Genomic DNA, 23,713 nt, shown 5'->3' on the forward strand with positions numbered 1-23,713 from the left:
CTGCTGCCTAGAAAACAAGCTGCGCAGAAGAAGTTGTTCTTTGGGTGGGAGGGTGGGCTAGTGGAAGGAGGGGGCAATCTCTTTTTTTCCCGGGTGGTAGGGGGATGACAGGAGAAGGGAAGCGGGTGGTGAGAAAGGTACAGAGGGCAGGGTTTGGGGGCTGGGAAGGAAAGGGAAAAGATTAGGGTTTGGGGATGATGAAAGGGCTTTCTACGGGTAAGGATGGCAAAGGGTGGCAGTGACGGAAAGTCAGGCAACCTGTCCTGTCCGTCTTTTTGTATCGTGAATTGGAAAGACTGCAAGGGGGAGGGGAGTTGCTTGCGCCCTAAAGGAGGAGTTATTCAGATTCATTGCAGTGGGCGGCGGCTGCAAAACGCACCATTCTTCTTGTTTTGGCTCTGCAAAGCAGCCTTTTCAAGGGTTGGCTTGGGTGACAAAATGTCTTGTGTAGGCGTGGGTTTGTCTCCCTCTCGCTCTCTCTCCCTAAGATGTGTCCGGCATAGGCCAGGGTGCCACTCGAGGCCCAAACCAATTCTGGTTATCGCTTCTCGGCCTTTTGGCTAAGATCAAGTGTAGTATCTGTTCTTATCAGTTTAATATCTGATACGTCCCCTATCTGGGGACCATATATTAAATGGATTTTTAGAACAGGGAGATGGAAAAAGAGCTTGCTCTGTCCACTCCACGCATTGACCTGGTATTGCAGTACCTCCAGGAACGGTGCACCCCTTCTTAACCCAGTTTCCAAAAGCAGAACTCAATTCACCTGATTCATATTAGCCCGATTTAATGAATTGGAAGAAAGCATACGTCTTCATATGCACCTCAATTTGGCCCATTCACTTTTCACACTTCCTCCTTTTGTTTTTTATCTTTCACACTTTTGACTTTCTTTATTCATCCAAATAGCAAACTCATCACCACTCAACCTGACCAACTCGGCTATGTCCCCGTGCTGCAGTTCTCTGTCTTATCTAGATCATTTGCAATTGAATGGAATAGATCCCTTTTGGACAAAGTGGATTCACCTGCTGCTGCAGTGACCACAGGTGTGATAACATCTAGAATTGGCATCTGGTGCGATCTCTCCGCTTCCACTCCAAAGAAAGTTACCTGTTTATTCCTATCATGCATTGGTTTTTGGGGTTTTCTTTGAGTAATGATGATCTCTTTAGTAGTCTGTTGGCGCCCTCTCCTGGAGGAATAGTTTGCTTGCTCTTGGACATTCTAAAAGAGAGGTCATGATAGACATTGAGCTTCTGAGCTCAATTGGGGACAGTCATGGGTGATGAATGTTTGCAACCTACTGCGAAGCCTCATACCGCAATATAAGGAACGTCAAATACTAAGAAAGGGCGGCCTATGAAAGAATTACTACTTTCAATAAGTACACTTAAACGGCTAATTGGGAATAGAAAAACTGTAAAAAGCCCTCTGAGAAAGCCCCCCTCTAACCTTTGATAGTAAGCTTTTCTGTAGTCTGCCTGTTGATGTATTTTCCGTTTGAACTGTGCACAACATGAAGAGACGGAACACTGGCGGCTTGTCACAATGCCCCCCGATGACATCACAATAGCGCTGCTGCCTAGAAAACAAGCTGCGCAGAAGAAGTTGTTCTTTGGGTGGGAGGGTGGGCTAGTGGAAGGAGGGGGCAATCTCTTTTTTTCCCGGGTGGTAGGGGGATGACAGGAGAAGGGAAGCGGGTGGTGAGAAAGGTACAGAGGGCAGGGTTTGGGGGCTGGGAAGGAAAGGGAAAAGATTAGGGTTTGGGGATGATGAAAGGGCTTTCTACGGGTAAGGATGGCAAAGGGTGGCAGTGACGGAAAGTCAGGCAACCTGTCCTGTCCGTCTTTTTGTATCGTGAATTGGAAAGACTGCAAGGGGGAGGGGAGTTGCTTGCGCCCTAAAGGAGGAGTTATTCAGATTCATTGCAGTGGGCGGCGGCTGCAAAACGCACCATTCTTCTTGTTTTGGCTCTGCAAAGCAGCCTTTTCAAGGGTTGGCTTGGGTGACAAAATGTCTTGTGTAGGCGTGGGTTTGTCTCCCTCTCGCTCTCTCTCCCTAAGATGTGTCCGGCATAGGCCAGGGTGCCACTCGAGGCCCAAACCAATTCTGGTTATCGCTTCTCGGCCTTTTGGCTAAGATCAAGTGTAGTATCTGTTCTTATCAGTTTAATATCTGATACGTCCCCTATCTGGGGACCATATATTAAATGGATTTTTAGAACAGGGAGATGGAAAAAGAGCTTGCTCTGTCCACTCCACGCATTGACCTGGTATTGCAGTACCTCCAGGAACGGTGCACCCCTTCTTAACCCAGTTTCCAAAAGCAGAACTCAATTCACCTGATTCATATTAGCCCGATTTAATGAATTGGAAGAAAGCATACGTCTTCATATGCACCTCAATTTGGCCCATTCACTTTTCACACTTCCTCCTTTTGTTTTTTATCTTTCACACTTTTGACTTTCTTTATTCATCCAAATAGCAAACTCATCACCACTCAACCTGACCAACTCGGCTATGTCCCCGTGCTGCAGTTCTCTGTCTTATCTAGATCATTTGCAATTGAATGGAATAGATCCCTTTTGGACAAAGTGGATTCACCTGCTGCTGCAGTGACCACAGGTGTGATAACATCTAGAATTGGCATCTGGTGCGATCTCTCCGCTTCCACTCCAAAGAAAGTTACCTGTTTATTCCTATCATGCATTGGTTTTTGGGGTTTTCTTTGAGTAATGATGATCTCTTTAGTAGTCTGTTGGCGCCCTCTCCTGGAGGAATAGTTTGCTTGCTCTTGGACATTCTAAAAGAGAGGTCATGATAGACATTGAGCTTCTGAGCTCAATTGGGGACAGTCATGGGTGATGAATGTTTGCAACCTACTGCGAAGCCTCATACCGCAATATAAGGAACGTCAAATACTAAGAAAGGGCGGCCTATGAAAGAATTACTACTTTCAATAAGTACACTTAAACGGCTAATTGGGAATAGAAAAACTGTAAAAAGCCCTCTGAGAAAGCCCCCCTCTAACCTTTGATAGTAAGCTTTTCTGTAGTCTGCCTGTTGATGTATTTTCCGTTTGAACTGTGCACAACATGAAGAGACGGAACACTGGCGGCTTGTCACAATGCCCCCCGATGACATCACAATAGCGCTGCTGCCTAGAAAACAAGCTGCGCAGAAGAAGTTGTTCTTTGGGTGGGAGGGTGGGCTAGTGGAAGGAGGGGGCAATCTCTTTTTTTCCCGGGTGGTAGGGGGATGACAGGAGAAGGGAAGCGGGTGGTGAGAAAGGTACAGAGGGCAGGGTTTGGGGGCTGGGAAGGAAAGGGAAAAGATTAGGGTTTGGGGATGATGAAAGGGCTTTCTACGGGTAAGGATGGCAAAGGGTGGCAGTGACGGAAAGTCAGGCAACCTGTCCTGTCCGTCTTTTTGTATCGTGAATTGGAAAGACTGCAAGGGGGAGGGGAGTTGCTTGCGCCCTAAAGGAGGAGTTATTCAGATTCATTGCAGTGGGCGGCGGCTGCAAAACGCACCATTCTTCTTGTTTTGGCTCTGCAAAGCAGCCTTTTCAAGGGTTGGCTTGGGTGACAAAATGTCTTGTGTAGGCGTGGGTTTGTCTCCCTCTCGCTCTCTCTCCCTAAGATGTGTCCGGCATAGGCCAGGGTGCCACTCGAGGCCCAAACCAATTCTGGTTATCGCTTCTCGGCCTTTTGGCTAAGATCAAGTGTAGTATCTGTTCTTATCAGTTTAATATCTGATACGTCCCCTATCTGGGGACCATATATTAAATGGATTTTTAGAACAGGGAGATGGAAAAAGAGCTTGCTCTGTCCACTCCACGCATTGACCTGGTATTGCAGTACCTCCAGGAACGGTGCACCCCTTCTTAACCCAGTTTCCAAAAGCAGAACTCAATTCACCTGATTCATATTAGCCCGATTTAATGAATTGGAAGAAAGCATACGTCTTCATATGCACCTCAATTTGGCCCATTCACTTTTCACACTTCCTCCTTTTGTTTTTTATCTTTCACACTTTTGACTTTCTTTATTCATCCAAATAGCAAACTCATCACCACTCAACCTGACCAACTCGGCTATGTCCCCGTGCTGCAGTTCTCTGTCTTATCTAGATCATTTGCAATTGAATGGAATAGATCCCTTTTGGACAAAGTGGATTCACCTGCTGCTGCAGTGACCACAGGTGTGATAACATCTAGAATTGGCATCTGGTGCGATCTCTCCGCTTCCACTCCAAAGAAAGTTACCTGTTTATTCCTATCATGCATTGGTTTTTGGGGTTTTCTTTGAGTAATGATGATCTCTTTAGTAGTCTGTTGGCGCCCTCTCCTGGAGGAATAGTTTGCTTGCTCTTGGACATTCTAAAAGAGAGGTCATGATAGACATTGAGCTTCTGAGCTCAATTGGGGACAGTCATGGGTGATGAATGTTTGCAACCTACTGCGAAGCCTCATACCGCAATATAAGGAACGTCAAATACTAAGAAAGGGCGGCCTATGAAAGAATTACTACTTTCAATAAGTACACTTAAACGGCTAATTGGGAATAGAAAAACTGTAAAAAGCCCTCTGAGAAAGCCCCCCTCTAACCTTTGATAGTAAGCTTTTCTGTAGTCTGCCTGTTGATGTATTTTCCGTTTGAACTGTGCACAACATGAAGAGACGGAACACTGGCGGCTTGTCACAATGCCCCCCGATGACATCACAATAGCGCTGCTGCCTAGAAAACAAGCTGCGCAGAAGAAGTTGTTCTTTGGGTGGGAGGGTGGGCTAGTGGAAGGAGGGGGCAATCTCTTTTTTTCCCGGGTGGTAGGGGGATGACAGGAGAAGGGAAGCGGGTGGTGAGAAAGGTACAGAGGGCAGGGTTTGGGGGCTGGGAAGGAAAGGGAAAAGATTAGGGTTTGGGGATGATGAAAGGGCTTTCTACGGGTAAGGATGGCAAAGGGTGGCAGTGACGGAAAGTCAGGCAACCTGTCCTGTCCGTCTTTTTGTATCGTGAATTGGAAAGACTGCAAGGGGGAGGGGAGTTGCTTGCGCCCTAAAGGAGGAGTTATTCAGATTCATTGCAGTGGGCGGCGGCTGCAAAACGCACCATTCTTCTTGTTTTGGCTCTGCAAAGCAGCCTTTTCAAGGGTTGGCTTGGGTGACAAAATGTCTTGTGTAGGCGTGGGTTTGTCTCCCTCTCGCTCTCTCTCCCTAAGATGTGTCCGGCATAGGCCAGGGTGCCACTCGAGGCCCAAACCAATTCTGGTTATCGCTTCTCGGCCTTTTGGCTAAGATCAAGTGTAGTATCTGTTCTTATCAGTTTAATATCTGATACGTCCCCTATCTGGGGACCATATATTAAATGGATTTTTAGAACAGGGAGATGGAAAAAGAGCTTGCTCTGTCCACTCCACGCATTGACCTGGTATTGCAGTACCTCCAGGAACGGTGCACCCCTTCTTAACCCAGTTTCCAAAAGCAGAACTCAATTCACCTGATTCATATTAGCCCGATTTAATGAATTGGAAGAAAGCATACGTCTTCATATGCACCTCAATTTGGCCCATTCACTTTTCACACTTCCTCCTTTTGTTTTTTATCTTTCACACTTTTGACTTTCTTTATTCATCCAAATAGCAAACTCATCACCACTCAACCTGACCAACTCGGCTATGTCCCCGTGCTGCAGTTCTCTGTCTTATCTAGATCATTTGCAATTGAATGGAATAGATCCCTTTTGGACAAAGTGGATTCACCTGCTGCTGCAGTGACCACAGGTGTGATAACATCTAGAATTGGCATCTGGTGCGATCTCTCCGCTTCCACTCCAAAGAAAGTTACCTGTTTATTCCTATCATGCATTGGTTTTTGGGGTTTTCTTTGAGTAATGATGATCTCTTTAGTAGTCTGTTGGCGCCCTCTCCTGGAGGAATAGTTTGCTTGCTCTTGGACATTCTAAAAGAGAGGTCATGATAGACATTGAGCTTCTGAGCTCAATTGGGGACAGTCATGGGTGATGAATGTTTGCAACCTACTGCGAAGCCTCATACCGCAATATAAGGAACGTCAAATACTAAGAAAGGGCGGCCTATGAAAGAATTACTACTTTCAATAAGTACACTTAAACGGCTAATTGGGAATAGAAAAACTGTAAAAAGCCCTCTGAGAAAGCCCCCCTCTAACCTTTGATAGTAAGCTTTTCTGTAGTCTGCCTGTTGATGTATTTTCCGTTTGAACTGTGCACAACATGAAGAGACGGAACACTGGCGGCTTGTCACAATGCCCCCCGATGACATCACAATAGCGCTGCTGCCTAGAAAACAAGCTGCGCAGAAGAAGTTGTTCTTTGGGTGGGAGGGTGGGCTAGTGGAAGGAGGGGGCAATCTCTTTTTTTCCCGGGTGGTAGGGGGATGACAGGAGAAGGGAAGCGGGTGGTGAGAAAGGTACAGAGGGCAGGGTTTGGGGGCTGGGAAGGAAAGGGAAAAGATTAGGGTTTGGGGATGATGAAAGGGCTTTCTACGGGTAAGGATGGCAAAGGGTGGCAGTGACGGAAAGTCAGGCAACCTGTCCTGTCCGTCTTTTTGTATCGTGAATTGGAAAGACTGCAAGGGGGAGGGGAGTTGCTTGCGCCCTAAAGGAGGAGTTATTCAGATTCATTGCAGTGGGCGGCGGCTGCAAAACGCACCATTCTTCTTGTTTTGGCTCTGCAAAGCAGCCTTTTCAAGGGTTGGCTTGGGTGACAAAATGTCTTGTGTAGGCGTGGGTTTGTCTCCCTCTCGCTCTCTCTCCCTAAGATGTGTCCGGCATAGGCCAGGGTGCCACTCGAGGCCCAAACCAATTCTGGTTATCGCTTCTCGGCCTTTTGGCTAAGATCAAGTGTAGTATCTGTGAGGCTCGGCAGATGCAATGCACACTGGAAGGTTGCGCTTGCTAGTACTCTGGATGTATAGTATATTCATCTAGAGGAAAACATGGCCCTACCAGGATCGAGGCTATTAGACTGAGTAAGTGTGGGGGCTATGGTGCAATGTGCCCCAGGACTGACGACCCTGGAGTGAGTCTGAGCTTGCTGGCTTGGGACCCCGGCGAGCCTTGGGCTCTGTAGCACACCGTACCTTGCCCTTTCATACTTTCTGAGCATATTGCTCTATCCCGGCCTTCTGGCTAGGAAGGGAAATTTTTATAATCATGGTCGGAGGTCCGTTCAGCTTTGGGCTGAGAAACCAACACCCGGTTGGAGGTCCGGGTCAGCTTCGGCTGAGAAACCAACACCCGGTTTGAGGTCCGGGTCAGCTTCGGCTGAGAAACCAACACCCGGTTGGAGGTCCGGGTCAGCTTCGGCTGAGAAACCAACACCCGGTTGGAGGTCCGGGTCAGCTTCGGCTGAGAAACCAACACCCGGTTGGAGGTCCGGTTAGCCTTGGGCTGAGAAACTAACACCGGTTGACGGTCCGGGCAGTTTCGGCTGCGAAACCAACAACTAGTAGCTCTCTACTCCACTTGGGTAAGATGCCTGGGTGGACGCTGGGAGCAACGACAAGGCTCAACCAGGCTTCGGCTTGGGGGAGCACCGAAGATCCCTGACCCTTGCTGTGGCCTTCTGGCTCGGAGGGACGGGGTTGATTTTTGGGGACCCTCTCCTCACGGAAGGGTCCACACGAATCCTAGCCTTTGCACTGTTTTTGGTGTGACTTCGGTCATGCATTTTTTGCGGTGCTTTGGAAAGCTTCATTAAATCAAAAATCTGTTCTTATCAGTTTAATATCTGATACGTCCCCTATCTGGGGACCATATATTAAATGGATTTTTAGAACAGGGAGATGGAAAAAGAGCTTGCTCTGTCCACTCCACGCATTGACCTGGTATTGCAGTACCTCCAGGAACGGTGCACCCCTTCTTAACCCAGTTTCCAAAAGCAGAACTCAATTCACCTGATTCATATTAGCCCGATTTAATGAATTGGAAGAAAGCATACGTCTTCATATGCACCTCAATTTGGCCCATTCACTTTTCACACTTCCTCCTTTTGTTTTTTATCTTTCACACTTTTGACTTTCTTTATTCATCCAAATAGCAAACTCATCACCACTCAACCTGACCAACTCGGCTATGTCCCCGTGCTGCAGTTCTCTGTCTTATCTAGATCATTTGCAATTGAATGGAATAGATCCCTTTTGGACAAAGTGGATTCACCTGCTGCTGCAGTGACCACAGGTGTGATAACATCTAGAATTGGCATCTGGTGCGATCTCTCCGCTTCCACTCCAAAGAAAGTTACCTGTTTATTCCTATCATGCATTGGTTTTTGGGGTTTTCTTTGAGTAATGATGATCTCTTTAGTAGTCTGTTGGCGCCCTCTCCTGGAGGAATAGTTTGCTTGCTCTTGGACATTCTAAAAGAGAGGTCATGATAGACATTGAGCTTCTGAGCTCAATTGGGGACAGTCATGGGTGATGAATGTTTGCAACCTACTGCGAAGCCTCATACCGCAATATAAGGAACGTCAAATACTAAGAAAGGGCGGCCTATGAAAGAATTACTACTTTCAATAAGTACACTTAAACGGCTAATTGGGAATAGAAAAACTGTAAAAAGCCCTCTGAGAAAGCCCCCCTCTAACCTTTGATAGTAAGCTTTTCTGTAGTCTGCCTGTTGATGTATTTTCCGTTTGAACTGTGCACAACATGAAGAGACGGAACACTGGCGGCTTGTCACAATGCCCCCCGATGACATCACAATAGCGCTGCTGCCTAGAAAACAAGCTGCGCAGAAGAAGTTGTTCTTTGGGTGGGAGGGTGGGCTAGTGGAAGGAGGGGGCAATCTCTTTTTTTCCCGGGTGGTAGGGGGATGACAGGAGAAGGGAAGCGGGTGGTGAGAAAGGTACAGAGGGCAGGGTTTGGGGGCTGGGAAGGAAAGGGAAAAGATTAGGGTTTGGGGATGATGAAAGGGCTTTCTACGGGTAAGGATGGCAAAGGGTGGCAGTGACGGAAAGTCAGGCAACCTGTCCTGTCCGTCTTTTTGTATCGTGAATTGGAAAGACTGCAAGGGGGAGGGGAGTTGCTTGCGCCCTAAAGGAGGAGTTATTCAGATTCATTGCAGTGGGCGGCGGCTGCAAAACGCACCATTCTTCTTGTTTTGGCTCTGCAAAGCAGCCTTTTCAAGGGTTGGCTTGGGTGACAAAATGTCTTGTGTAGGCGTGGGTTTGTCTCCCTCTCGCTCTCTCTCCCTAAGATGTGTCCGGCATAGGCCAGGGTGCCACTCGAGGCCCAAACCAATTCTGGTTATCGCTTCTCGGCCTTTTGGCTAAGATCAAGTGTAGTATCTGTTCTTATCAGTTTAATATCTGATACGTCCCCTATCTGGGGACCATATATTAAATGGATTTTTAGAACAGGGAGATGGAAAAAGAGCTTGCTCTGTCCACTCCACGCATTGACCTGGTATTGCAGTACCTCCAGGAACGGTGCACCCCTTCTTAACCCAGTTTCCAAAAGCAGAACTCAATTCACCTGATTCATATTAGCCCGATTTAATGAATTGGAAGAAAGCATACGTCTTCATATGCACCTCAATTTGGCCCATTCACTTTTCACACTTCCTCCTTTTGTTTTTTATCTTTCACACTTTTGACTTTCTTTATTCATCCAAATAGCAAACTCATCACCACTCAACCTGACCAACTCGGCTATGTCCCCGTGCTGCAGTTCTCTGTCTTATCTAGATCATTTGCAATTGAATGGAATAGATCCCTTTTGGACAAAGTGGATTCACCTGCTGCTGCAGTGACCACAGGTGTGATAACATCTAGAATTGGCATCTGGTGCGATCTCTCCGCTTCCACTCCAAAGAAAGTTACCTGTTTATTCCTATCATGCATTGGTTTTTGGGGTTTTCTTTGAGTAATGATGATCTCTTTAGTAGTCTGTTGGCGCCCTCTCCTGGAGGAATAGTTTGCTTGCTCTTGGACATTCTAAAAGAGAGGTCATGATAGACATTGAGCTTCTGAGCTCAATTGGGGACAGTCATGGGTGATGAATGTTTGCAACCTACTGCGAAGCCTCATACCGCAATATAAGGAACGTCAAATACTAAGAAAGGGCGGCCTATGAAAGAATTACTACTTTCAATAAGTACACTTAAACGGCTAATTGGGAATAGAAAAACTGTAAAAAGCCCTCTGAGAAAGCCCCCCTCTAACCTTTGATAGTAAGCTTTTCTGTAGTCTGCCTGTTGATGTATTTTCCGTTTGAACTGTGCACAACATGAAGAGACGGAACACTGGCGGCTTGTCACAATGCCCCCCGATGACATCACAATAGCGCTGCTGCCTAGAAAACAAGCTGCGCAGAAGAAGTTGTTCTTTGGGTGGGAGGGTGGGCTAGTGGAAGGAGGGGGCAATCTCTTTTTTTCCCGGGTGGTAGGGGGATGACAGGAGAAGGGAAGCGGGTGGTGAGAAAGGTACAGAGGGCAGGGTTTGGGGGCTGGGAAGGAAAGGGAAAAGATTAGGGTTTGGGGATGATGAAAGGGCTTTCTACGGGTAAGGATGGCAAAGGGTGGCAGTGACGGAAAGTCAGGCAACCTGTCCTGTCCGTCTTTTTGTATCGTGAATTGGAAAGACTGCAAGGGGGAGGGGAGTTGCTTGCGCCCTAAAGGAGGAGTTATTCAGATTCATTGCAGTGGGCGGCGGCTGCAAAACGCACCATTCTTCTTGTTTTGGCTCTGCAAAGCAGCCTTTTCAAGGGTTGGCTTGGGTGACAAAATGTCTTGTGTAGGCGTGGGTTTGTCTCCCTCTCGCTCTCTCTCCCTAAGATGTGTCCGGCATAGGCCAGGGTGCCACTCGAGGCCCAAACCAATTCTGGTTATCGCTTCTCGGCCTTTTGGCTAAGATCAAGTGTAGTATCTGTTCTTATCAGTTTAATATCTGATACGTCCCCTATCTGGGGACCATATATTAAATGGATTTTTAGAACAGGGAGATGGAAAAAGAGCTTGCTCTGTCCACTCCACGCATTGACCTGGTATTGCAGTACCTCCAGGAACGGTGCACCCCTTCTTAACCCAGTTTCCAAAAGCAGAACTCAATTCACCTGATTCATATTAGCCCGATTTAATGAATTGGAAGAAAGCATACGTCTTCATATGCACCTCAATTTGGCCCATTCACTTTTCACACTTCCTCCTTTTGTTTTTTATCTTTCACACTTTTGACTTTCTTTATTCATCCAAATAGCAAACTCATCACCACTCAACCTGACCAACTCGGCTATGTCCCCGTGCTGCAGTTCTCTGTCTTATCTAGATCATTTGCAATTGAATGGAATAGATCCCTTTTGGACAAAGTGGATTCACCTGCTGCTGCAGTGACCACAGGTGTGATAACATCTAGAATTGGCATCTGGTGCGATCTCTCCGCTTCCACTCCAAAGAAAGTTACCTGTTTATTCCTATCATGCATTGGTTTTTGGGGTTTTCTTTGAGTAATGATGATCTCTTTAGTAGTCTGTTGGCGCCCTCTCCTGGAGGAATAGTTTGCTTGCTCTTGGACATTCTAAAAGAGAGGTCATGATAGACATTGAGCTTCTGAGCTCAATTGGGGACAGTCATGGGTGATGAATGTTTGCAACCTACTGCGAAGCCTCATACCGCAATATAAGGAACGTCAAATACTAAGAAAGGGCGGCCTATGAAAGAATTACTACTTTCAATAAGTACACTTAAACGGCTAATTGGGAATAGAAAAACTGTAAAAAGCCCTCTGAGAAAGCCCCCCTCTAACCTTTGATAGTAAGCTTTTCTGTAGTCTGCCTGTTGATGTATTTTCCGTTTGAACTGTGCACAACATGAAGAGACGGAACACTGGCGGCTTGTCACAATGCCCCCCGATGACATCACAATAGCGCTGCTGCCTAGAAAACAAGCTGCGCAGAAGAAGTTGTTCTTTGGGTGGGAGGGTGGGCTAGTGGAAGGAGGGGGCAATCTCTTTTTTTCCCGGGTGGTAGGGGGATGACAGGAGAAGGGAAGCGGGTGGTGAGAAAGGTACAGAGGGCAGGGTTTGGGGGCTGGGAAGGAAAGGGAAAAGATTAGGGTTTGGGGATGATGAAAGGGCTTTCTACGGGTAAGGATGGCAAAGGGTGGCAGTGACGGAAAGTCAGGCAACCTGTCCTGTCCGTCTTTTTGTATCGTGAATTGGAAAGACTGCAAGGGGGAGGGGAGTTGCTTGCGCCCTAAAGGAGGAGTTATTCAGATTCATTGCAGTGGGCGGCGGCTGCAAAACGCACCATTCTTCTTGTTTTGGCTCTGCAAAGCAGCCTTTTCAAGGGTTGGCTTGGGTGACAAAATGTCTTGTGTAGGCGTGGGTTTGTCTCCCTCTCGCTCTCTCTCCCTAAGATGTGTCCGGCATAGGCCAGGGTGCCACTCGAGGCCCAAACCAATTCTGGTTATCGCTTCTCGGCCTTTTGGCTAAGATCAAGTGTAGTATCTGTTCTTATCAGTTTAATATCTGATACGTCCCCTATCTGGGGACCATATATTAAATGGATTTTTAGAACAGGGAGATGGAAAAAGAGCTTGCTCTGTCCACTCCACGCATTGACCTGGTATTGCAGTACCTCCAGGAACGGTGCACCCCTTCTTAACCCAGTTTCCAAAAGCAGAACTCAATTCACCTGATTCATATTAGCCCGATTTAATGAATTGGAAGAAAGCATACGTCTTCATATGCACCTCAATTTGGCCCATTCACTTTTCACACTTCCTCCTTTTGTTTTTTATCTTTCACACTTTTGACTTTCTTTATTCATCCAAATAGCAAACTCATCACCACTCAACCTGACCAACTCGGCTATGTCCCCGTGCTGCAGTTCTCTGTCTTATCTAGATCATTTGCAATTGAATGGAATAGATCCCTTTTGGACAAAGTGGATTCACCTGCTGCTGCAGTGACCACAGGTGTGATAACATCTAGAATTGGCATCTGGTGCGATCTCTCCGCTTCCACTCCAAAGAAAGTTACCTGTTTATTCCTATCATGCATTGGTTTTTGGGGTTTTCTTTGAGTAATGATGATCTCTTTAGTAGTCTGTTGGCGCCCTCTCCTGGAGGAATAGTTTGCTTGCTCTTGGACATTCTAAAAGAGAGGTCATGATAGACATTGAGCTTCTGAGCTCAATTGGGGACAGTCATGGGTGATGAATGTTTGCAACCTACTGCGAAGCCTCATACCGCAATATAAGGAACGTCAAATACTAAGAAAGGGCGGCCTATGAAAGAATTACTACTTTCAATAAGTACACTTAAACGGCTAATTGGGAATAGAAAAACTGTAAAAAGCCCTCTGAGAAAGCCCCCCTCTAACCTTTGATAGTAAGCTTTTCTGTAGTCTGCCTGTTGATGTATTTTCCGTTTGAACTGTGCACAACATGAAGAGACGGAACACTGGCGGCTTGTCACAATGCCCCCCGATGACATCACAATAGCGCTGCTGCCTAGAAAACAAGCTGCGCAGAAGAAGTTGTTCTTTGGGTGGGAGGGTGGGCTAGTGGAAGGAGGGGGCAATCTCTTTTTTTCCCGGGTGGTAGGGGGATGACAGGAGAAGGGAAGCGGGTGGTGAGAAAGGTACAGAGGGCAGGGTTTGGGGGCTGGGAAGGAAAGGGAAAAGATTAGGGTTTGGGGATGATGAAAGGGCTTTCTACGGGTAAGGATGGCAAAGGGTGGCAGTGACGGAAAGTCAGGCAACCTGTCCTGTCCGTCTTTTTGTATCGTGAATTGGAAAGACTGCAAGGGGGAGGGGAGTTGCTTGCGCCCTAAAGGAGGAGTTATTCAGATTCATTGCAGTGGGCGGCGGCTGCAAAACGCACCATTCTTCTTGTTTTGGCTCTGCAAAGCAGCCTTTTCAAGGGTTGGCTTGGGTGACAAAATGTCTTGTGTAGGCGTGGGTTTGTCTCCCTCTCGCTCTCTCTCCCTAAGATGTGTCCGGCATAGGCCAGGGTGCCACTCGAGGCCCAAACCAATTCTGGTTATCGCTTCTCGGCCTTTTGGCTAAGATCAAGTGTAGTATCTGTTCTTATCAGTTTAATATCTGATACGTCCCCTATCTGGGGACCATATATTAAATGGATTTTTAGAACAGGGAGATGGAAAAAGAGCTTGCTCTGTCCACTCCACGCATTGACCTGGTATTGCAGTACCTCCAGGAACGGTGCACCCCTTCTTAACCCAGTTTCCAAAAGCAGAACTCAATTCACCTGATTCATATTAGCCCGATTTAATGAATTGGAAGAAAGCATACGTCTTCATATGCACCTCAATTTGGCCCATTCACTTTTCACACTTCCTCCTTTTGTTTTTTATCTTTCACACTTTTGACTTTCTTTATTCATCCAAATAGCAAACTCATCACCACTCAACCTGACCAACTCGGCTATGTCCCCGTGCTGCAGTTCTCTGTCTTATCTAGATCATTTGCAATTGAATGGAATAGATCCCTTTTGGACAAAGTGGATTCACCTGCTGCTGCAGTGACCACAGGTGTGATAACATCTAGAATTGGCATCTGGTGCGATCTCTCCGCTTCCACTCCAAAGAAAGTTACCTGTTTATTCCTATCATGCATTGGTTTTTGGGGTTTTCTTTGAGTAATGATGATCTCTTTAGTAGTCTGTTGGCGCCCTCTCCTGGAGGAATAGTTTGCTTGCTCTTGGACATTCTAAAAGAGAGGTCATGATAGACATTGAGCTTCTGAGCTCAATTGGGGACAGTCATGGGTGATGAATGTTTGCAACCTACTGCGAAGCCTCATACCGCAATATAAGGAACGTCAAATACTAAGAAAGGGCGGCCTATGAAAGAATTACTACTTTCAATAAGTACACTTAAACGGCTAATTGGGAATAGAAAAACTGTAAAAAGCCCTCTGAGAAAGCCCCCCTCTAACCTTTGATAGTAAGCTTTTCTGTAGTCTGCCTGTTGATGTATTTTCCGTTTGAACTGTGCACAACATGAAGAGACGGAACACTGGCGGCTTGTCACAATGCCCCCCGATGACATCACAATAGCGCTGCTGCCTAGAAAACAAGCTGCGCAGAAGAAGTTGTTCTTTGGGTGGGAGGGTGGGCTAGTGGAAGGAGGGGGCAATCTCTTTTTTTCCCGGGTGGTAGGGGGATGACAGGAGAAGGGAAGCGGGTGGTGAGAAAGGTACAGAGGGCAGGGTTTGGGGGCTGGGAAGGAAAGGGAAAAGATTAGGGTTTGGGGATGATGAAAGGGCTTTCTACGGGTAAGGATGGCAAAGGGTGGCAGTGACGGAAAGTCAGGCAACCTGTCCTGTCCGTCTTTTTGTATCGTGAATTGGAAAGACTGCAAGGGGGAGGGGAGTTGCTTGCGCCCTAAAGGAGGAGTTATTCAGATTCATTGCAGTGGGCGGCGGCTGCAAAACGCACCATTCTTCTTGTTTTGGCTCTGCAAAGCAGCCTTTTCAAGGGTTGGCTTGGGTGACAAAATGTCTTGTGTAGGCGTGGGTTTGTCTCCCTCTCGCTCTCTCTCCCTAAGATGTGTCCGGCATAGGCCAGGGTGCCACTCGAGGCCCAAACCAATTCTGGTTATCGCTTCTCGGCCTTTTGGCTAAGATCAAGTGTAGTATCTGTTCTTATCAGTTTAATATCTGATACGTCCCCTATCTGGGGACCATATATTAAATGGATTTTTAGAACAGGGAGATGGAAAAAGAGCTTGCTCTGTCCACTCCACGCATTGACCTGGTATTGCAGTACCTCCAGGAACGGTGCACCCCTTCTTAACCCAGTTTCCAAAAGCAGAACTCAATTCACCTGATTCATATTAGCCCGATTTAATGAATTGGAAGAAAGCATACGTCTTCATATGCACCTCAATTTGGCCCATTCACTTTTCACACTTCCTCCTTTTGTTTTTTATCTTTCACACTTTTGACTTTCTTTATTCATCCAAATAGCAAACTCATCACCACTCAACCTGACCAACTCGGCTATGTCCCCGTGCTGCAGTTCTCTGTCTTATCTAGATCATTTGCAATTGAATGGAATAGATCCCTTTTGGACAAAGTGGATTCACCTGCTGCTGCAGTGACCACAGGTGTGATAACATCTAGAATTGGCATCTGGTGCGATCTCTCCGCTTCCACTCCAAAGAAAGTTACCTGTTTATTCCTATCATGCATTGGTTTTTGGGGTTTTCTTTGAGTAATGATGATCTCTTTAGTAGTCTGTTGGCGCCCTCTCCTGGAGGAATAGTTTGCTTGCTCTTGGACATTCTAAAAGAGAGGTCATGATAGACATTGAGCTTCTGAGCTCAATTGGGGACAGTCATGGGTGATGAATGTTTGCAACCTACTGCGAAGCCTCATACCGCAATATAAGGAACGTCAAATACTAAGAAAGGGCGGCCTATGAAAGAATTACTACTTTCAATAAGTACACTTAAACGGCTAATTGGGAATAGAAAAACTGTAAAAAGCCCTCTGAGAAAGCCCCCCTCTAACCTTTGATAGTAAGCTTTTCTGTAGTCTGCCTGTTGATGTATTTTCCGTTTGAACTGTGCACAACATGAAGAGACGGAACACTGGCGGCTTGTCACAATGCCCCCCGATGACATCACAATAGCGCTGCTGCCTAGAAAACAAGCTGCGCAGAAGAAGTTGTTCTTTGGGTGGGAGGGTGGGCTAGTGGAAGGAGGGGGCAATCTCTTTTTTTCCCGGGTGGTAGGGGGATGACAGGAGAAGGGAAGCGGGTGGTGAGAAAGGTACAGAGGGCAGGGTTTGGGGGCTGGGAAGGAAAGGGAAAAGATTAGGGTTTGGGGATGATGAAAGGGCTTTCTACGGGTAAGGATGGCAAAGGGTGGCAGTGACGGAAAGTCAGGCAACCTGTCCTGTCCGTCTTTTTGTATCGTGAATTGGAAAGACTGCAAGGGGGAGGGGAGTTGCTTGCGCCCTAAAGGAGGAGTTATTCAGATTCATTGCAGTGGGCGGCGGCTGCAAAACGCACCATTCTTCTTGTTTTGGCTCTGCAAAGCAGCCTTTTCAAGGGTTGGCTTGGGTGACAAAATGTCTTGTGTAGGCGTGGGTTTGTCTCCCTCTCGCTCTCTCTCCCTAAGATGTGTCCGGCATAGGCCAGGGTGCCACTCGAGGCCCAAACCAATTCTGGTTATCGCTTCTCGGCCTTTTGGCTAAGATCAAGTGTAGTATCTGTTCTTATCAGTTTAATATCTGATACGTCCCCTATCTGGGGACCATATATTAAATGGATTTTTAGAACAGGGAGATGGAAAAAGAGCTTGCTCTGTCCACTCCACGCATTGACCTGGTATTGCAGTACCTCCAGGAACGGTGCACCCCTTCTTAACCCAGTTTCCAAAAGCAGAACTCAATTCACCTGATTCATATTAGCCCGATTTAATGAATTGGAAGAAAGCATACGTCTTCATATGCACCTCAATTTGGCCCATTCACTTTTCACACTTCCTCCTTTTGTTTTTTATCTTTCACACTTTTGACTTTCTTTATTCATCCAAATAGCAAACTCATCACCACTCAACCTGACCAACTCGGCTATGTCCCCGTGCTGCAGTTCTCTGTCTTATCTAGATCATTTGCAATTGAATGGAATAGATCCCTTTTGGACAAAGTGGATTCACCTGCTGCTGCAGTGACCACAGGTGTGATAACATCTAGAATTGGCATCTGGTGCGATCTCTCCGCTTCCACTCCAAAGAAAGTTACCTGTTTATTCCTATCATGCATTGGTTTTTGGGGTTTTCTTTGAGTAATGATGATCTCTTTAGTAGTCTGTTGGCGCCCTCTCCTGGAGGAATAGTTTGCTTGCTCTTGGACATTCTAAAAGAGAGGTCATGATAGACATTGAGCTTCTGAGCTCAATTGGGGACAGTCATGGGTGATGAATGTTTGCAACCTACTGCGAAGCCTCATACCGCAATATAAGGAACGTCAAATACTAAGAAAGGGCGGCCTATGAAAGAATTACTACTTTCAATAAGTACACTTAAACGGCTAATTGGGAATAGAAAAACTGTAAAAAGCCCTCTGAGAAAGCCCCCCTCTAACCTTTGATAGTAAGCTTTTCTGTAGTCTGCCTGTTGATGTATTTTGAACTGTGCACAACATGAAGAGACGGAACACTGGCGGCTTGTCACAATGCCCCCCGATGACATCACAATAGCGCTGCTGCCTAGAAAACAAGCTGCGCAGAAGAAGTTGTTCTTTGGGTGGGAGGGTGGGCTAGTGGAAGGAGGGGGCAATCTCTTTTTTTCCCGGGTGGTAGGGGGATGACAGGAGAAGGGAAGCGGGTGGTGAGAAAGGTACAGAGGGCAGGGTTTGGGGGCTGGGAAGGAAAGGGAAAAGATTAGGGTTTGGGGATGATGAAAGGGCTTTCTACGGGTAAGGATGGCAAAGGGTGGCAGTGACGGAAAGTCAGGCAACCTGTCCTGTCCGTCTTTTTGTATCGTGAATTGGAAAGACTGCAAGGGGGAGGGGAGTTGCTTGCGCCCTAAAGGAGGAGTTATTCAGATTCATTGCAGTGGGCGGCGGCTGCAAAACGCACCATTCTTCTTGTTTTGGCTCTGCAAAGCAGCCTTTTCAAGGGTTGGCTTGGGTGACAAAATGTCTTGTGTAGGCGTGGGTTTGTCTCCCTCTCGCTCTCTCTCCCTAAGATGTGTCCGGCATAGGCCAGGGTGCCACTCGAGGCCCAAACCAATTCTGGTTATCGCTTCTCGGCCTTTTGGCTAAGATCAAGTGTAGTATCTGTTCTTATCAGTTTAATATCTGATACGTCCCCTATCTGGGGACCATATATTAAATGGATTTTTAGAACAGGGAGATGGAAAAAGAGCTTGCTCTGTCCACTCCACGCATTGACCTGGTATTGCAGTACCTCCAGGAACGGTGCACCCCTTCTTAACCCAGTTTCCAAAAGCAGAACTCAATTCACCTGATTCATATTAGCCCGATTTAATGAATTGGAAGAAAGCATACGTCTTCATATGCACCTCAATTTGGCCCATTCACTTTTCACACTTCCTCCTTTTGTTTTTTATCTTTCACACTTTTGACTTTCTTTATTCATCCAAATAGCAAACTCATCACCACTTAACCTGACCAACTCGGCTATGTCCCCGTGCTGCAGTTCTCTGTCTTATCTAGATCATTTGCAATTGAATGGAATAGATCCCTTTTGGACAAAGTGGATTCACCTGCTGCTGCAGTGACCACAGGTGTGATAACATCTAGAATTGGCATCTGGTGCGATCTCTCCGCTTCCACTCCAAAGAAAGTTACCTGTTTATTCCTATCATGCATTGGTTTTTGGGGTTTTCTTTGAGTAATGATGATCTCTTTAGTAGTCTGTTGGCGTCCTCTCCTGGAGGAATAGTTTGCTTGCTCTTGGACATTCTAAAAGAGAGGTCATGATAGACATTGAGCTTCTGAGCTCAATTGGGGACAGTCATGGGTGATGAATGTTTGCAACCTACTGCGAAGCCTCATACCGCAATATAAGGAACGTCAAATACTAAGAAAGGGCGGCCTATGAAAGAATTACTACTTTCAATAAGTACACTTAAACGGCTAATTGGGAATAGAAAAACTGTAAAAAGCCCTCTGAGAAAGCCCCCCTCTAACCTTTGATAGTAAGCTTTTCTGTAGTCTGCCTGTTGATGTATTTTCCGTTTGAACTGTGCACAACATGAAGAGACGGAACACTGGCGGCTTGTCACAATGCCCCCCGATGACATCACAATAGCGCTGCTGCCTAGAAAACAAGCTGCGCAGAAGAAGTTGTTCTTTGGGTGGGAGGGTGGGCTAGTGGAAGGAGGGGGCAATCTCTTTTTTTCCCGGGTGGTAGGGGGATGACAGGAGAAGGGAAGCGGGTGGTGAGAAAGGTACAGAGGGCAGGGTTTGGGGGCTGGGAAGGAAAGGGAAAAGATTAGGGTTTGGGGATGATGAAAGGGCTTTCTACGGGTAAGGATGGCAAAGGGTGGCAGTGACGGAAAGTCAGGCAACCTGTCCTGTCCGTCTTTTTGTATCGTGAATTGGAAAGACTGCAAGGGGGAGGGGAGTTGCTTGCGCCCTAAAGGAGGAGTTATTCAGATTCATTGCAGTGGGCGGCGGCTGCAAAACGCACCATTCTTCTTGTTTTGGCTCTGCAAAGCAGCCTTTTCAAGGGTTGGCTTGGGTGACAAAATGTCTTGTGTAGGCGTGGGTTTGTCTCCCTCTCGCTCTCTCTCCCTAAGATGTGTCCGGCATAGGCCAGGGTGCCACTCGAGGCCCAAACCAATTCTGGTTATCGCTTCTCGGCCTTTTGGCTAAGATCAAGTGTAGTATCTGTTCTTATCAGTTTAATATCTGATACGTCCCCTATCTGGGGACCATATATTAAATGGATTTTTAGAACAGGGAGATGGAAAAAGAGCTTGCTCTGTCCACTCCACGCATTGACCTGGTATTGCAGTACCTCCAGGAACGGTGCACCCCTTCTTAACCCAGTTTCCAAAAGCAGAACTCAATTCACCTGATTCATATTAGCCCGATTTAATGAATTGGAAGAAAGCATACGTCTTCATATGCACCTCAATTTGGCCCATTCACTTTTCACACTTCCTCCTTTTGTTTTTTATCTTTCACACTTTTGACTTTCTTTATTCATCCAAATAGCAAACTCATCACCACTCAACCTGACCAACTCGGCTATGTCCCCGTGCTGCAGTTCTCTGTCTTATCTAGATCATTTGCAATTGAATGGAATAGATCCCTTTTGGACAAAGTGGATTCACCTGCTGCTGCAGTGACCACAGGTGTGATAACATCTAGAATTGGCATCTGGTGCGATCTCTCCGCTTCCACTCCAAAGAAAGTTACCTGTTTATTCCTATCATGCATTGGTTTTTGGGGTTTTCTTTGAGTAATGATGATCTCTTTAGTAGTCTGTTGGCGCCCTCTCCTGGAGGAATAGTTTGCTTGCTCTTGGACATTCTAAAAGAGAGGTCATGATAGACATTGAGCTTCTGAGCTCAATTGGGGACAGTCATGGGTGATGAATGTTTGCAACCTACTGCGAAGCCTCATACCGCAATATAAGGAACGTCAAATACTAAGAAAGGGCGGCCTATGAAAGAATTACTACTTTCAATAAGTACACTTAAACGGCTAATTGGGAATAGGAAAACTGTAAAAAGCCCTCTGAGAAAGCCCCCCTCTAACCTTTGATAGTAAGCTTTTCTGTAGTCTGCCTGTTGATGTATTTTCCGTTTGAACTGTGCACAACATGAAGAGACGGAACACTGGCGGCTTGTCACAATGCCCCCCGATGACATCACAATAGCGCTGCTGCCTAGAAAACAAGCTGCGCAGAAGAAGTTGTTCTTTGGGTGGGAGGGTGGGCTAGTGGAAGGAGGGGGCAATCTCTTTTTTTCCCGGGTGGTAGGGGGATGACAGGAGAAGGGAAGCGGGTGGTGAGAAAGGTACAGAGGGCAGGGTTTGGGGGCTGGGAAGGAAAGGGAAAAGATTAGGGTTTGGGGATGATGAAAGGGCTTTCTACGGGTAAGGATGGCAAAGGGTGGCAGTGACGGAAAGTCAGGCAACCTGTCCTGTCCGTCTTTTTGTATCGTGAATTGGAAAGACTGCAAGGGGGAGGGGAGTTGCTTGCGCCCTAAAGGAGGAGTTATTCAGATTCATTGCAGTGGGCGGCGGCTGCAAAACGCACCATTCTTCTTGTTTTGGCTCTGCAAAGCAGCCTTTTCAAGGGTTGGCTTGGGTGACAAAATGTCTTGTGTAGGCGTGGGTTTGTCTCCCTCTCGCTCTCTCTCCCTAAGATGTGTCCGGCATAGGCCAGGGTGCCACTCGAGGCCCAAACCAATTCTGGTTATCGCTTCTCGGCCTTTTGGCTAAGATCAAGTGTAGTATCTGTTCTTATCAGTTTAATATCTGATACGTCCCCTATCTGGGGACCATATATTAAATGGATTTTTAGAACAGGGAGATGGAAAAAGAGCTTGCTCTGTCCACTCCACGCATTGACCTGGTATTGCAGTACCTCCAGGAACGGTGCACCCCTTCTTAACCCAGTTTCCAAAAGCAGAACTCAATTCACCTGATTCATATTAGCCCGATTTAATGAATTGGAAGAAAGCATACGTCTTCATATGCACCTCAATTTGGCCCATTCACTTTTCACACTTCCTCCTTTTGTTTTTTATCTTTCACACTTTTGACTTTCTTTATTCATCCAAATAGCAAACTCATCACCACTCAACCTGACCAACTCGGCTATGTCCCCGTGCTGCAGTTCTCTGTCTTATCTAGATCATTTGCAATTGAATGGAATAGATCCCTTTTGGACAAAGTGGATTCACCTGCTGCTGCAGTGACCACAGGTGTGATAACATCTAGAATTGGCATCTGGTGCGATCTCTCCGCTTCCACTCCAAAGAAAGTTACCTGTTTATTCCTATCATGCATTGGTTTTTGGGGTTTTCTTTGAGTAATGATGATCTCTTTAGTAGTCTGTTGGCGCCCTCTCCTGGAGGAATAGTTTGCTTGCTCTTGGACATTCTAAAAGAGAGGTCATGATAGACATTGAGCTTCTGAGCTCAATTGGGGACAGTCATGGGTGATGAATGTTTGCAACCTACTGCGAAGCCTCATACCGCAATATAAGGAACGTCAAATACTAAGAAAGGGCGGCCTATGAAAGAATTACTACTTTCAATAAGTACACTTAAACGGCTAATTGGGAATAGAAAAACTGTAAAAAGCCCTCTGAGAAAGCCCCCCTCTAACCTTTGATAGTAAGCTTTTCTGTAGTCTGCCTGTTGATGTATTTTCCGTTTGAACTGTGCACAACATGAAGAGACGGAACACTGGCGGCTTGTCACAATGCCCCCCGATGACATCACAATAGCGCTGCTGCCTAGAAAACAAGCTGCGCAGAAGAAGTTGTTCTTTGGGTGGGAGGGTGGGCTAGTGGAAGGAGGGGGCAATCTCTTTTTTTCCCGGGTGGTAGGGGGATGACAGGAGAAGGGAAGCGGGTGGTGAGAAAGGTACAGAGGGCAGGGTTTGGGGGCTGGGAAGGAAAGGGAAAAGATTAGGGTTTGGGGATGATGAAAGGGCTTTCTACGGGTAAGGATGGCAAAGGGTGGCAGTGACGGAAAGTCAGGCAACCTGTCCTGTCCGTCTTTTTGTATCGTGAATTGGAAAGACTGCAAGGGGGAGGGGAGTTGCTTGCGCCCTAAAGGAGGAGTTATTCAGATTCATTGCAGTGGGCGGCGGCTGCAAAACGCACCATTCTTCTTGTTTTGGCTCTGCAAAGCAGCCTTTTCAAGGGTTGGCTTGGGTGACAAAATGTCTTGTGTAGGCGTGGGTTTGTCTCCCTCTCGCTCTCTCTCCCTAAGATGTGTCCGGCATAGGCCAGGGTGCCACTCGAGGCCCAAACCAATTCTGGTTATCGCTTCTCGGCCTTTTGGCTAAGATCAAGTGTAGTATCTGTTCTTATCAGTTTAATATCTGATACGTCCCCTATCTGGGGACCATATATTAAATGGATTTTTAGAACAGGGAGATGGAAAAAGAGCTTGCTCTGTCCACTCCACGCATTGACCTGGTATTGCAGTACCTCCAGGAACGGTGCACCCCTTCTTAACCCAGTTTCCAAAAGCAGAACTCAATTCACCT

General features: G+C 46.8%; 15 non-coding genes and 1 pseudogene across 15 annotated transcripts; all 16 read left to right on the forward strand.

Annotated features, from left to right (window-relative positions):
• Positions 1 to 540: 540 nt before the first annotated feature.
• LOC142271150 (U2 spliceosomal RNA) lies at positions 541 to 731 on the forward strand. The gene has a single exon (XR_012736315.1). It is a non-coding gene; the product is annotated as a U2 spliceosomal RNA (small nuclear RNA).
• Positions 732 to 2,118: 1,387 nt separating this feature from the next.
• Positions 2,119 to 2,309, forward strand: LOC142271162 (U2 spliceosomal RNA). Its single transcript, XR_012736326.1, has one exon. It is a non-coding gene; the product is annotated as a U2 spliceosomal RNA (small nuclear RNA).
• Positions 2,310 to 3,696: 1,387 nt separating this feature from the next.
• Positions 3,697 to 3,887, forward strand: LOC142271174 (U2 spliceosomal RNA). The gene has a single exon (XR_012736337.1). It is a non-coding gene; the product is annotated as a U2 spliceosomal RNA (small nuclear RNA).
• Positions 3,888 to 5,274: 1,387 nt separating this feature from the next.
• LOC142271186 (U2 spliceosomal RNA) lies at positions 5,275 to 5,465 on the forward strand. The gene has a single exon (XR_012736348.1). It is a non-coding gene; the product is annotated as a U2 spliceosomal RNA (small nuclear RNA).
• A 1,387-nt stretch (positions 5,466 to 6,852) lies between these two features.
• On the forward strand, positions 6,853 to 6,979 carry LOC142271199 (U2 spliceosomal RNA; annotated as a pseudogene).
• A 730-nt stretch (positions 6,980 to 7,709) lies between these two features.
• LOC142271194 (U2 spliceosomal RNA) lies at positions 7,710 to 7,902 on the forward strand. The gene has a single exon (XR_012736353.1). It is a non-coding gene; the product is annotated as a U2 spliceosomal RNA (small nuclear RNA).
• Positions 7,903 to 9,289: 1,387 nt separating this feature from the next.
• On the forward strand, positions 9,290 to 9,480 carry LOC142271198 (U2 spliceosomal RNA). The gene has a single exon (XR_012736354.1). It is a non-coding gene; the product is annotated as a U2 spliceosomal RNA (small nuclear RNA).
• A 1,387-nt stretch (positions 9,481 to 10,867) lies between these two features.
• Positions 10,868 to 11,058, forward strand: LOC142271151 (U2 spliceosomal RNA). Its single transcript, XR_012736316.1, has one exon. It is a non-coding gene; the product is annotated as a U2 spliceosomal RNA (small nuclear RNA).
• A 1,387-nt stretch (positions 11,059 to 12,445) lies between these two features.
• LOC142271152 (U2 spliceosomal RNA) lies at positions 12,446 to 12,636 on the forward strand. The gene has a single exon (XR_012736317.1). It is a non-coding gene; the product is annotated as a U2 spliceosomal RNA (small nuclear RNA).
• Positions 12,637 to 14,023: 1,387 nt separating this feature from the next.
• Positions 14,024 to 14,214, forward strand: LOC142271153 (U2 spliceosomal RNA). Its single transcript, XR_012736318.1, has one exon. It is a non-coding gene; the product is annotated as a U2 spliceosomal RNA (small nuclear RNA).
• Positions 14,215 to 15,601: 1,387 nt separating this feature from the next.
• LOC142271154 (U2 spliceosomal RNA) lies at positions 15,602 to 15,792 on the forward strand. The gene has a single exon (XR_012736319.1). It is a non-coding gene; the product is annotated as a U2 spliceosomal RNA (small nuclear RNA).
• A 1,387-nt stretch (positions 15,793 to 17,179) lies between these two features.
• Positions 17,180 to 17,370, forward strand: LOC142271155 (U2 spliceosomal RNA). The gene has a single exon (XR_012736320.1). It is a non-coding gene; the product is annotated as a U2 spliceosomal RNA (small nuclear RNA).
• A 1,381-nt stretch (positions 17,371 to 18,751) lies between these two features.
• On the forward strand, positions 18,752 to 18,942 carry LOC142271157 (U2 spliceosomal RNA). The gene has a single exon (XR_012736321.1). It is a non-coding gene; the product is annotated as a U2 spliceosomal RNA (small nuclear RNA).
• A 1,387-nt stretch (positions 18,943 to 20,329) lies between these two features.
• LOC142271158 (U2 spliceosomal RNA) lies at positions 20,330 to 20,520 on the forward strand. The gene has a single exon (XR_012736322.1). It is a non-coding gene; the product is annotated as a U2 spliceosomal RNA (small nuclear RNA).
• A 1,387-nt stretch (positions 20,521 to 21,907) lies between these two features.
• Positions 21,908 to 22,098, forward strand: LOC142271159 (U2 spliceosomal RNA). The gene has a single exon (XR_012736323.1). It is a non-coding gene; the product is annotated as a U2 spliceosomal RNA (small nuclear RNA).
• Positions 22,099 to 23,485: 1,387 nt separating this feature from the next.
• LOC142271160 (U2 spliceosomal RNA) lies at positions 23,486 to 23,676 on the forward strand. Its single transcript, XR_012736324.1, has one exon. It is a non-coding gene; the product is annotated as a U2 spliceosomal RNA (small nuclear RNA).
• Positions 23,677 to 23,713: the final 37 nt, after the last annotated feature.

Source organism: Anomaloglossus baeobatrachus, unplaced genomic scaffold (genome assembly GCF_048569485.1).
Source record: "Anomaloglossus baeobatrachus isolate aAnoBae1 unplaced genomic scaffold, aAnoBae1.hap1 Scaffold_3353, whole genome shotgun sequence".
In the NCBI taxonomy this organism is placed as follows: domain Eukaryota; kingdom Metazoa; phylum Chordata; class Amphibia; order Anura; family Aromobatidae; genus Anomaloglossus; species Anomaloglossus baeobatrachus.